The following is a 13,204-nucleotide window of genomic DNA, read 5'->3' as shown; positions in this document are numbered from 1 at the left end:
TCAATTGTATTAATACTTGTCATAGGCAACACTATTGCATTTACTTATTAAGTGTTTTGCACCAATTAGAATTGTATACTAATATTTTATTAATACTTGTCATAGGCAATACTATTGCATTTACTTGATAAGTGTTTTGCACCAATCAAAATTGTGTATTATTTCTATTTTAATTTGTAGAAGTGATGGATTTCTTTTTAGTTTTTTGGGAATGTCTTTATATTTTGAAAAAATCTATTTTAAATAGTTCTCTTTATTCTCATTTATAATTTACAAATAAAGTGACATTTGATTTGATTCACGTTATTTAAATTAAATCAAATAATTTTTTAATAAAAATGAAAGTATAAATCAATTTCTATTTAAAAGGTAAACTATATGTATTTTTTGTACTTATAATTTAATATGATTCCCTTGTCATCCACACCAGTCACAATTTTATATAAACTAGTGGCCATAGCAATAACTTCTTCATTAACTTGGAAACTGATGTCATTAGTGGTAACTTTCTTGTTATTCTAGGAATTGACAAATTGAGTAGAAAAGACTTCATGAAAGGAAGTAGGCCTCCCTTTTTAATCACCATCCATGCATAAGGGTCTTTCCACATGTAGTCCTCAATCCTTGGAGGCTCAACCCCCACCATATCACCTCCTATCTCCAACTCCTCCTTAGAACCCCTTGAAAACTCTAGATTGGCAAAAGTGAAAAATCTCACTTCATAGGAACACTTAGCAGAGAGGGTGAATATCAAGTAATCCAACAACCTTGAGCTTAATACTAAAAGAAGATTTCAAATCACTGCAATTATTATCAAGCATGGTAATAAATCCTCTATCTAATTGTGAAACTAACGCCATGTGCAAGAAGTCATTACCACTTTCAAATATCATCCACACATCCCTCTAAATTTTGTGAACTTTAATCCAAGCCAAAAGAGACAAAATGGAAATAAATGTTGAAATTTCAGCTCTTTCCGACATGATCATTGGAGATTGCCATCATAATCTTTACGAACTTAGTAATGATGGCCCAAGCAATAATTAAAAAATAAACACTTTCCCATCTGCTATAAAACTTTGTCTTTTCATGATGATACTTAATTTTAAATTCATTGTAAAGACAATTTGTTTAAATTCATCACCACCTTTAAACTTCAATGAGACTTCTAGGGAAATCAGGGAACCATCATTACCTAGGTATAGAGTTTTGTTCCCTTTCAATAAGGGATTGAATATATCATGGTAGAGATGCTACCTGCCACCAACACCTAATCCCTTGCAACTGTGGGCCCAACTTAGTCAATGAGTCCACCACAACATATAAATGTTTTGTATAGTGTATCTCTTGAGGTGTGAGAGCAGTGTCCATATATCACCAAGGGTCTTGTAAATTGACCAATGTGGTTCTATATTTTCTCTAACCATTTCCATGATAATTTTAGTCACCCTCAACACATCAGTGTTTCCATCCCATATTGATAGAAACATTTAAGACCCTAATACAAAGCTAAGGTCTCAACCACATTGTTGGACGTAGAGCTGAAACTCCTTGCATAGGCCATGAACAAACTACCAACAGAGTCCCTAATGATTCTCCACTAGAAACACAACCATCTCTCACAACACCTTCAAAGTTGAGTTTGCATAGAAGATGAGGAGGGGTTAATCATTTAGTATTCAACCTAGCTATAGTTTTAGAGTTATCAAAAACCTTGAAGAAACGTAGGGGGTTTCAAGACAAACCAATTTTTTGGTCACCAATAGAAGGGGGGTTAGGGGGATTTTTCCACTTGCTAACATCTATATTCTCTTTCATTAGATCAACAACAATGGAGGAAACACCAATAGTTGTGCATTCTTCCTCCCAAAAGACCTAGGTGTTTCTCTCCTTCCATAAACCCTAGCATATATGTGGTGTAGTCATTTTCCAAAGTAATATGATAAGGGGGTGGTTAAAACGGCAATCCCAACTTAGGATAAACTATTACAAGTCATTCATAAACACCCAAGAGAGAACAATTGTGAAGTGTGAAATCCCACGCTTCCCTAGCAAACAAACAAGAGATAAGAATGTGATTAATTTCCTCTTTCTAAGCTTTGCAAAGATAGCATCTATTAGGAATCTAGAAACCTCTTTTCTTGAGATTGTCAATATTAGCATGGAGAGTAGCCCACCAAAAAAAGTTTATTTTAGAGAGCAATTGTCCATTCCAAAAATTCTTTCAAAACTCTGGGGTGGTATCATTCTTAAATCAAAGAAAATATGTCAATTTGATTGTGAATTTTCTAGAAGTGTTTTTATCCCACACAAAATTATCTTCCTTAGGATATTGCATAATTCTAGTATCCTTTAAGAGATTCTATAGTTCAAGATGACCATACATAAGAAATATGTCAAAGAGATTTCTTTACTTCGTCCATGAGGTAAAGTGCAAACTAACAATATCACCAAAATGTAATTTGAAGTTGCCTATGAGATGATAGAATTCGCTCATCATTAGAGGCTTCCTCCCAAGCCAATTATCCTCCCAAAATCTTATTCTATTTCCTCTTGCCACCATTCACCTAAGACCCTCCCTTAGGACATATTTTTTTGGGATCAAATTGTTCCATATTCTAGAATGTGAGGGTTAGTCATTGTCACTTAAGAAATAAATAAAAGGAGTGTTCTTAAGAAATTTTAGTTTCATAATATTTCCCCATCTGACATATTTCACAACAAGGCATTACATAATTTTAGTGATGAGGGCTATGTTCATATTAGTGATTCTTCTAATTCCTAGACCACCCTTGTCCTTAGGATTGCACATTATGTCCTAGTTAACCATACCAATCTTGTTCTTTTTAGTAGTGCCAATCCAAATGATTTTTCTTTAAAAAAATTTCATACCATTGGAAATTTTGAATAAGGAGAGAAAGTAAACATGGACACCTTGAAGAGAGGTAGACAATAATTAGAGTTTAGCCACACTACTTAAAACTTTCCCCTTTCACTCAATTAATTTCTTCTACATTCTCTCAAGGATAGTGTTCCAGAATGGGGTAGAGACTTCACCATTAGAGGGAGACCTAGGTAAGTTTCTAGTAGACCAACTGATTGACATCCAATCACAATAGTAAAACTTCATCTCAAATCAAGGTTGGTGTTGAAAAATTACATTTTACTATTATCATAATTAATTGATCGCCTAGAAGTGGAGGCATAATTATCTAGAAAATTTCTTCAATTCTTAGCTTCCACAACAAACGAGAAGCCAAAGAGGAAGGTATGATCCAAAAAAAATGGATAGCCTCAAGAGGCAGGCAGCTGGCCTCTTTAACCCCTTTAATTGAACCTAAACTGGCAAGACTAGTAAAAGATCTACCCATCACCACCCCCACCATTATGAAGAGCTAAGGGGACAAGGGATTTTCCCCATCTCAATTAACACTCGAGTTTAAAAGATCCCCAAGATGTACCAATAACAAGAACCAAGAAGTTTATAGATTTCACCACCATCCTAGTCATTTTAATAACTTTACTATTTAATCCAATTTGAGTTAGGACCTCATAAAGAAATGTACCACTCAACTTTATCATACGCCTTTGAAATGTCCAATTTCAGAGCCAAACCCAAGTTTATGCTCTTTTTCTATTGAGTGAATAACTTCACATGTGCTTATAACAATAGCAAGAATCTATAGTCCTAGGATACATCCCTTTTGAGGAGGCCTAATGAAATTATCTAGATACAATTCAATTTTAACTAGAACATTGGAAAAGATTTTATAAGCAATACTACAAAGAATAATAGGCCTAAAGTTAGAAAATATTTTAGGTTCATGAACTTTACGGACAAGCACAATATATGTGTTATTTAGCTTTCTTAGGAATTTACTAGTTTTGAAGAATTCGATGGTAGCTCTAACCAAATCTATGTTTATGAGGTCCCAAAAGTGTTAGAAGAAGGCCAACTAAAAACCATCTGGACTAGGAGATTTATAGGGTTTTATGGAAAATATCACCTTCTTAACCTCCTCCTCAGTGGTAGGGCAGTAATAACACCACTTTATTCTTCATCAAGAAATCTAGGAAGGGAGTTAATAAGTCTATTCATGATATTAGTGTCAATGATGTAGGAACATCTTAAGTTTTCTTGGTGGCTACTTTGGAGTTTATGGAAGGCGGCTCAGTAGTTGCTTTGGAGGGTTCTTGGATTGGTACTCAGTCGAAGAAGAGATGCTCATTAGAGGTGGTTACTTGGTTATCTCTTGGTAGTTCTTGGTTGAGTGATACTGGAGGTGCTCGGTTCTTGAGGGAGCTTAGTATAGCTTGGGGGCATATATTTTCCAAAGGCGCTCGATGATTCTTTTGGGAACTTGACACACACTAGAAGCTTGGTGTAGCTTGATTGTAGTGTAGCCTGAGTGGCTTGGTCATTGAAGGGACTTGGTCTGTGAAGGAGGTGGTACAAAGTCATTACTGGGTAGTTTGTGGTAGTTGTTGTGTTAACCAAGTGATTCAGTTAGTAAAGGCATTTGGTGTATACTATGGCTTGGTTTATACTAGGAACTTGACAATAATGTTGCTTGAGTTGGCTTGGTCGATGAAGGGATTGGTTATGCTTGGTGAAGTTGTTGATGCTTGACGTGGTTTCTATAACACTTGGTCTAGTCTTGGTTTTTGTGTTGCCCAAGTTGGCTATGAGTCAACTTTTGGCATTTGATTTGTGTATAGGTATTTAATATTTGTTGCAACTAACTTGTGGCTTGCATGGGCATTGAATGTATGGGTTTATTTTAATTTGTAATGGGCTAGGTTGACTTGTGGCTTAGTTGGGTATAAGTAGGGGTGTTTTGTGGAGTCTTAGGCATTCAAGGGATGATGGATTAATTCATTAAAGGAGAGTGGATCCTGAGTTCAATGTGGAGTAGTTGAAGATCAAATTTTTCTTGAGTCTATGAACAGAGTGCCAAATATGAGGTAGTTTATAGAAAGATTGTGGTGGAGTTGTGATTTTGTGAGGAGGGCTAGTAGTTGAGGCCTTGGAAGCAAGGAGATTGCTTGGTGGGCTTGTGAGCACAAGTTGAGATTTTCCTTGGAGGTTTCTACCAAAGTGTGGATATGGACTAGCTAGTGCTTGAGTTGGATCTTGAGGGATCTTGCAGAATTGTTATTGTAATTGCTATTGTGTTTGGCCCTAGCTTGGAAGGCCTTACAGTTAGGCACTTTGCATGTAAACAATTATTTTATTAATCAAGTATTATAAATTGGTATTAGATCTTGAACTATTCTTGTGTTTCTATTGCGTGGTTATTTGCAGGGATCTAGATTACCTCTAATAGGGGTACCCTTAGATTCTTGATGCATCAATCAATATATTGTTTGGCCTAGCATATGCCTCCAAAAAAAAATTGAGTATCTCTTCTCCCAATATCCTCCTAATCATTCAACTGATTGTAATAACAATCAAGGATCCAAGGTCAATTTCCTCCTACTTACAATTTCCATTGTCATTACCTTTGTTCTTGCACTTCTTCCCGAGGGTCTACCCAACTTAACTTTGTTTTTAACAACAACCTTCTTACTACCTCTCATTCTCTTTTTTGGAATCTATTATTCTCTAGTATCACTACATGTGTGGGAATAGGTAGAAGATCGATGATCAAGAAAGAAAATCATCTCCTTAGTTGTTTATCCCTAAGTCATGTTGTCTATTAGTGTCAAACACTTAGTCATTCATAAGACAATGTTGTTTGCTCATCACTACAACCAAGCCATCCTATATAGGTTGAGCTAAGTATTGAAGGCTTATATATTTCAAGTTATATGTTGAGCTGTATTTTTTGCTGAGCAAGGTAGTGGTTGCTGAGTACTCCAGTGATTGCCAAGTTTATCACAGACAATAGGTGATGCCGAGTGATATAGAGGCTGAGTAATTCAGTATATGATGACTATAATTAAGGATGAGGGACAACATGATGAAATAGTTTATGCTGAGTGCCAGTTTAGTGCAAGTGTTGAGTAACACAATTTCACATATTTGTTTGGAATGATGCTAAATCTTACATAAACCATTTTTATCAAAATGGAAGCATGTTTTAAAGATCAAGGAGGTAATTAAGGAGGTGATTATGTGTGTAATGGAAGATCATTAATCCCTATATGAGGAAATCTACCAATGAAAAAATTGCAAGGACTAAGCGGTAAAAGAAATGAATCTAGATTGTTGATTTGGATGTAGAAGGTTCACCCAAACAATTATTTAAGGCAATCCTTGAAGAGAAGAAAAGAAATCGTAATTCAACAAAATGACACCCAATATAAAGAAGAGACTCTTGAGGAAGTATTTGATGAAGGAAGTTCCAGTGAATTTGATGCAACAATAGTAGACATGTTGGAGAGGAATACCATTCTGAATGAGGAAGTCAAAGCATTGAAAAGAGAACATGAGCTGCAAGTGATAAGGCTATGCGAAGTGACTAAACAAAAGAAAAAGGTTGAAGAAGACAAGGAAATAGTAGTTGAAGACAAAAGGAAGAGAGCTATAAGACTTGATGAAAGGATCAAAGAAGTACATGAGTTGACCCACAATCAATTTGACATGATCAATCAGTTGCTAAGTGCAAATCATGAGATTGCGAGTAAAGATCTATAGATTGCAAATCTGAAATTTGAGAATGACATATTGGTGAATGAGTGAAAGCTGAAAATAAATTGGTTGGGAGGTTGAAAAAAACCTAAAGAGGCCATGATATTTATTAATGAATAGATAAATGCACCAAGAAGACTTCATGACACCTATGGACTAGACTATGTCGAGTTCCTATTAGGTGTCGAGCAAGGAGATTCATCAAAGAAAGGAGAACAAAGTAACATGAATGGAAAATAAAAGAACAAGAAGCCTAATTTCTATCATTGTGGAAAACCAGGTCATACAACAAATGTTTGTAGGAGAAAGTTTGGTTATTTAGATCCTAAACCTGAATTCAATGGTTATTGTTTCACTTGGAACCAACACGGTCATCAAGCATATGAGAGTACATCAAAAGGAAATAAGACACCAACTACTTCTAGATTTGAAGGTTATTTTTATACATGGCAGAAGTATGGTTATAAGGCACAAGAGTGTAGATCTAAAGAAAAGAAAAATTAGACACCTAAAGGTCAAGGAAAATCAATTCAGCAAGGTAATACCATAAATTTGGATTACAATAATAGGGTAAATGTCAATATTGTAGAAAATGTAAACACATTGTAGAAAATTGTACTAAGATACATCTTAGAGGAAGATCTAGAATTTGGAGAAATTTTGGACTAGTATGTTTCAATTATCAGAATGTCGATCATCTAAGCAAGGACTATATGAGCCAAGCACTATCACCCAATATTGAAGTGAAAAATGGAAAGGAAAAGGCCAATGCTGAAGAATTAAGGAATGAAATGAATCAAACATGGAGGAAGAAGCTCGATGGAGGCAACAGTTCCAATGGTGAATTTGTGATCATAGAATCTAATGGATTAGGTGATCCACCCACCTCAAACTAGATGATAAGATATGTATGGAACTATGTTTAAAATGGATAAATCATACATTAGTTTCTAATACCATATGCATGTAAGTCCAAATCCGCATAATGATAGATGCATAGGGACATAATCTAATATTTGAGTTAAGATGAATTTTGGTGCCAAGTTGAGAATCTAGCATGACCGAGTTCTAGCAAGGGCCAAGATACTATATGACTGAGTGGATATTGGAATGATGAGTGGAAATCCAGTATAAGACAAATCAAGGTAATGACTGAGAAAAATGAGTTGTAATATGAGTGCCAAATTTCACAGAGTTGGCTAAGAGAGTTGTATGTCATTGACTATCTGTATGGAGTATTTATTAGGCCCTAAGATCAAATTTCTATGGTATATAGTGAATTTTGAAGTCATTTTAAACACCAAGTGATTAGCTTTTTAGAGTGCAGAGTGAATTCAAGAATCTAGTGAGATTTTAGTAGAGATTGTGAAGGGATTCAAAGAATGTCATCAAATTTTTTTGGAAAGTGTGAGGAACTTGCTATCTACTCAGTTGTGTAAAAATTCAAAGTTCAAACCCTAAGTTGAGAAATAGTGTCGTCTATATCAGCAAGTGAGAAGAAAGTTGTATTGAAGGGAAGCAACACTCAATTAGTGCGGAATGAAGCATGTCCCTTACCAAAGCTCAAGGCATATCTAGACATTGCATTGAAAGGTGATTCCTCAGGTGCATTATCTTTGATTCCACTATGAGTAATTATGGTACATGTTGTGAGCTTATGTTATATGTGCAATATAGGATAAATTGGAGACTTCAAGATAAGGAATGCATATGACATATTATGAAAAAATGATAGACTAAAAGATGAATACAAGGTAGTGGCTAAGAAAGGGTTGAAACCTGCCCTAGATTTTCCAAGGAATTTCAAATTGGAATAGATCAAAGATTGTTTTGAGTCATATTCATGATATGAATTTATAGCTTGAGAATGGGCTGATAATGATCACCAAGATAGTTGTCCAACATGTTATAGGATACCCTTTTATAGATAGGGTTAAAACCAATCAATGCCAAGGAAAAGATGCAATTGAAGTTGATACAAAGGTGAATTGGAATGGAAGGGGAATGTTAATTAATACCATTAAAGATTTTGTGATTGAGTTTTCAGTAAGAGTAATTACACACAAGTTCTACTAGTCAAGCTGATTGAATAGTGTGTCGTGTGGTATAATTGACATGGGATACAAGCTGGTGAAGAAGGATCACTACTAAAATTTGGAAGAGCTTTAGCTAAATCAACTTGTAGAGAACCTAGATGTAATAAGGAAGGAAAAGAAAAAATATTGTAAGCTTATTTCCCTAATTGTTTGCATTTTCTTGTATGTACAAATTTTGTTCCCAACCATTGGAGATGTTGCATGGGAAAAACAAAGGCCAATAATGCAACAAATCAATGAATTTATTAGTCAAATGGGTGAGAATTTTGAAATAATTATGGATGGTTATTTTGATGAATTCAAACAAAAAATGAAGAATACATGTAGAATACCTAAGTTGATAGTACACTAGTTTCATGATCAAGTGTGTTTTCTAGTTGACACTAACTATACTTATGTTCAAGCCATGATTCCTAGAGTTGCATGGTTAAGACCTATTCATCATGAGGTAAACATTGATGAAGTCTTAGTAGCCATCACAACACTATTAACTAGGGAGATAGAAAAGAATGATGAACCTTTTGACACATATGAGACAACAAAGATTAAGATGATGATACAAACCAAGGTTCCTAAGTTGGACATAAAAAGAAAGAAGATGGCATAAATATTAGAGGGTACTTTGGTGAAGCACCACTATAGATAATAGAAGGAAAATGTGAAGACCTTAGCAATGAAGACGAAGATGAAGGTGATGATGAAGAAGGGCATGAAGGTAAAGGTAAGGAGTTAGTTGTTGTCAAGCCAAAGGAAAAAAAGGAAAAGAGATTGTTGTGGTTGAACCAAAGGTAAAAAAAGTTTGAAGAAGGTGGTTACCAAGCCCACAAATACACCACAAAGGATCACTAGATAAAGATCCAAGGCAAATAGTCTTGTAGCTACCAAGCCATTGAAGAAAGGTGTTGTGAAAATCACCAAGCCTACACTAGTGTCAAGGAAACAAAGAGAAAGGCAATATGTGAAGAGACTGAGCCAAGTAAATTAGTGAAGAAACTGAGAAGAAGGCTCATGGTGAAGAAAGATGAAGAGGAAGAAGAAGTAAGGACTGAGTCTAATGACTTGATTCAATATAAATTTGTATATAAGAAACCTCAAAATATTGACGAAGTATGTGACAATCTTAGAAATACTATAGGTTTATCTAGTTTTCATTTCATTAAGTTTGATAAGTTGAGTAGAGAATATAAGGAGAAAGTAGAAGAGGTGGTAATTGATATGATGATCAAATTTAAATATAGGTCCATAGAGCTAGGAAAGTTAATTCCCAAGAAATTGTACAATAAGTTAAATAACAAATGGAAACATGCACTAACCAATGAGATATAGATGAAAGAGGCTACATTAGCCCAAGTTATGCCTGATTTAGGTAAACAACATATGTCTATAGCTATGAAGGAATACACTAATAATTTTGTGCCAAAATAAAAGGGCATATACAATTTTGAACAATAAAATTGAAGAAGTTGTACAGGAGAGCAAGAAAATATGGTAAAAATAATAATTCTTATTCCTACTAATGAGGAGAAGGAAGATAAGGAAGAGAAGGATGCATATTAAGTAGAGTTTGATAATAAAGAAGAAATCTTTGATTATGTCAAGCAATTACTTACTATAATGCAAAAAATGGCACAAGAACGAGAGAAGAAAATAAATGTAGTTACTAGAGAGGATGAAATTCTAGAAAATTCAGTGCCAAATGTAACTACTACTGAACATGAGTCCGAGACAACTAGGTTAACCAAGAAAGAAAAGGATAAATCTCCTAAATCAATAAAAGAAGACTTGATGAACAACAATTTGATAATTGGATGGATCAAATAATATCCTAAGATTGATGAGCAACAAAAATCTCACTAAATACCAATTAATCCACAATTATTATTGATTCTAATGTAAAAATGCCAAAAGAGGCAAAATATGACGCTTCTATTATCAAGCAATAGAGTGTGCTAGAAAATTAAGGGAGAGATGCATAAGAACTCGATCAGAGTAAACAAGGTGAGAACAAGGAGGAATAGAGCCAAAATGTACAAGTAGAGTAATCAACTACTATCAATGATAGTCCAAATGTCTTAGGACTTCAAATTGAGAGGACAAAGGAAATAGTTAAACTAAGTTCCATTGTTGAATTCAAACTAAATGAGGAGTAGAAATTACTAGAAGAGCCAAAGGGCACCAAGGGAACATGAGCAATAATTCAAAGACTGAGCCTAGAGCTCCAAACTCAAAGCTTGTAACTACCATTACTGAGCTCTAGTAGCCATGATTCTAAAGGGAAGATGATTCAAAAAAAAGGTGAAGTCACTTGGGAAGCCATTCACATTAAATGAAGTTAATGTGATTCCTAATTGGGACACAAATAAATTAACATATGAGAAAATGAAAACTTTGCAATACTTATTGGCAAGGAAGACAAGTTAAGAAGAGCTAAAGAGAGAACAAAACACAAATAGGTATTGCATGGGATTAAGGATATTTTCCTAGAAATTTTCTATGTGGAAAACCTTAATGTGAAAGCACGTATAATGGCTCAAATAGTTTAGATTGTAGAGAAAATAAATGACCCATATATTGATGCAAATGAAAAGTTGATACAATGGTCAGAAAATGGATTTGAGAAAAGAGTCAAGGAAAAGGTAGTAGTAGAAATTGTTGTTAGATATGTTGAGCTATCAAAACTTGTGACTAATTTGGGACAAGTTTCTAGCAATGTACATATAGTGTTTAGAAAGTTGTGTGATAACTCAAAATACACTAAGGACATCAAAGAGAGGATATATAAGTTAGAAGCTAATTTTCAATATAGTGCCAATGCATTAATCACATATGTCATTTCCAGTGTTGTGCACTTATCAAAGGTTAATTTTTAACAAGAAAGGATTACAAAGTTGACTGCATAATATAGTTGAATAAGAGAAAAATTGAATTCAATTCAAGCCATGATGACACCTCATGATCTTGAGGTTATGCAAATGCATTTAAAGAATGAAAAAGAGTTACTCCACTTTAATCCAAATTTTTCATTTGTTGATAGCATGGTGGATTTAGTAGCCAAATTGGACATAGAGATTCATGTCATTGAATCCATAAGGACTAACTAGGATAGCACATTGAGTAACATTTTGAAAATTCACAAACTATTTTTTGGATAAGTTCGATTTGAATCATATACCCCAGTAGCCATGAGTGACAAAAACAAGAGGATAGATACTGATCACGATTGTCAAGCCCTAAATTTAACAAGGTAGAGCACAACCAATTTTTTAAATTCTTTTTTCAAACGGTGCACTAAAGGTAATATGTGTAGCTCTATACTTGTTATGAATGTTCTATCAAACTGTGAGGTGTCTAGATAAACAATTCATGTTTCCTCAAGGATGTCAGAAGATACTAATTTGGTCATTGAGTTTAGAGATTATAAAGTTAATTGGTAAAAAGGAATTTGTTTTCTTTGAAATCATGCACTTCAAGTTTCCATGGGAGGCCAATCATTAATTGAATAACTAGGTATGATATAATAGCTAGGCAATGTTAACATATTGGAATTCACATCTTACCCTTGAGACATATGTAAGTATGAAACATAAATTCTCTGTCAATGTTTTATAATGGTTCCAAAGTTACTTTTGGAGAAGATATTTGATAATTTCCCTAGGTACATGATCTTCTCTTGTTACATTATGTCCCATTTGATCTTAAATCATTATGGTAGGAGTATTTCAATGAAAGTCTTGCACTATGTCCTTAAAGCACTCCAACCAACTAGATGTTTTACCACTAAGTATTTTAAATTGTTTTTCATTTATGCATTTTCGAATTTCTATGATGTGTTACAATTTACCAATCCTTTATCAATATTAGGAAAACATATCATTTAATGGAAATAAATAAGGTAATATGAAAATTAAATTAAGAATTATGATTGTTAGCTTATTCCTCCAAATAATAAATTTATGTTTCTAACTACAAAACATTACTTTATTACCAACTACTTATTCATGACTAGTACATATACCTACCCATCCATTAATATCTATATATAAAATAGTTACTTTATAATTACTAAATTAATCTTACAATCCAATGTCAATTCACTACAAATCAATTAATCTATATTTTGTCTAAAATAGTAAATGCCTACTAATTACTTTTACTTATGAACTACTATCATAGGTCTCACCACCCTACATTCTATTGATCCTATTTAATAAGAGCTTTCCTAAAATCCTAATAATCCCAATTAATAAAATGCATTCCCCAACCATCATAATTATTTCATTTAATAATATACATTATTAATTTAATTAACCCCTATTCATAACTTTAAATTTTTAAGTTTAATATCAACAATTCCAATGTCCTAACATTTACCCCTAACCTAAACTACACATGCCCCCATCCCAACTTATTCATTACTTCAAATCTCTGCTGCCCCAATTCGAATTCCTAGGCCATGGTGTCACATTCCCACCTA

The sequence above is a fragment of the Cupressus sempervirens genome, chromosome 6 (assembly GCF_028749045.1).
Source record: "Cupressus sempervirens isolate cs-2001-9-10 chromosome 6, ASM2874904v1, whole genome shotgun sequence".
In the NCBI taxonomy this organism is placed as follows: Eukaryota; Viridiplantae; Streptophyta; class Pinopsida; order Cupressales; family Cupressaceae; genus Cupressus; species Cupressus sempervirens.
The sequence above is the reverse complement of the archived record's forward strand: the minus strand, read 5'-3'. Positions refer to the sequence as shown.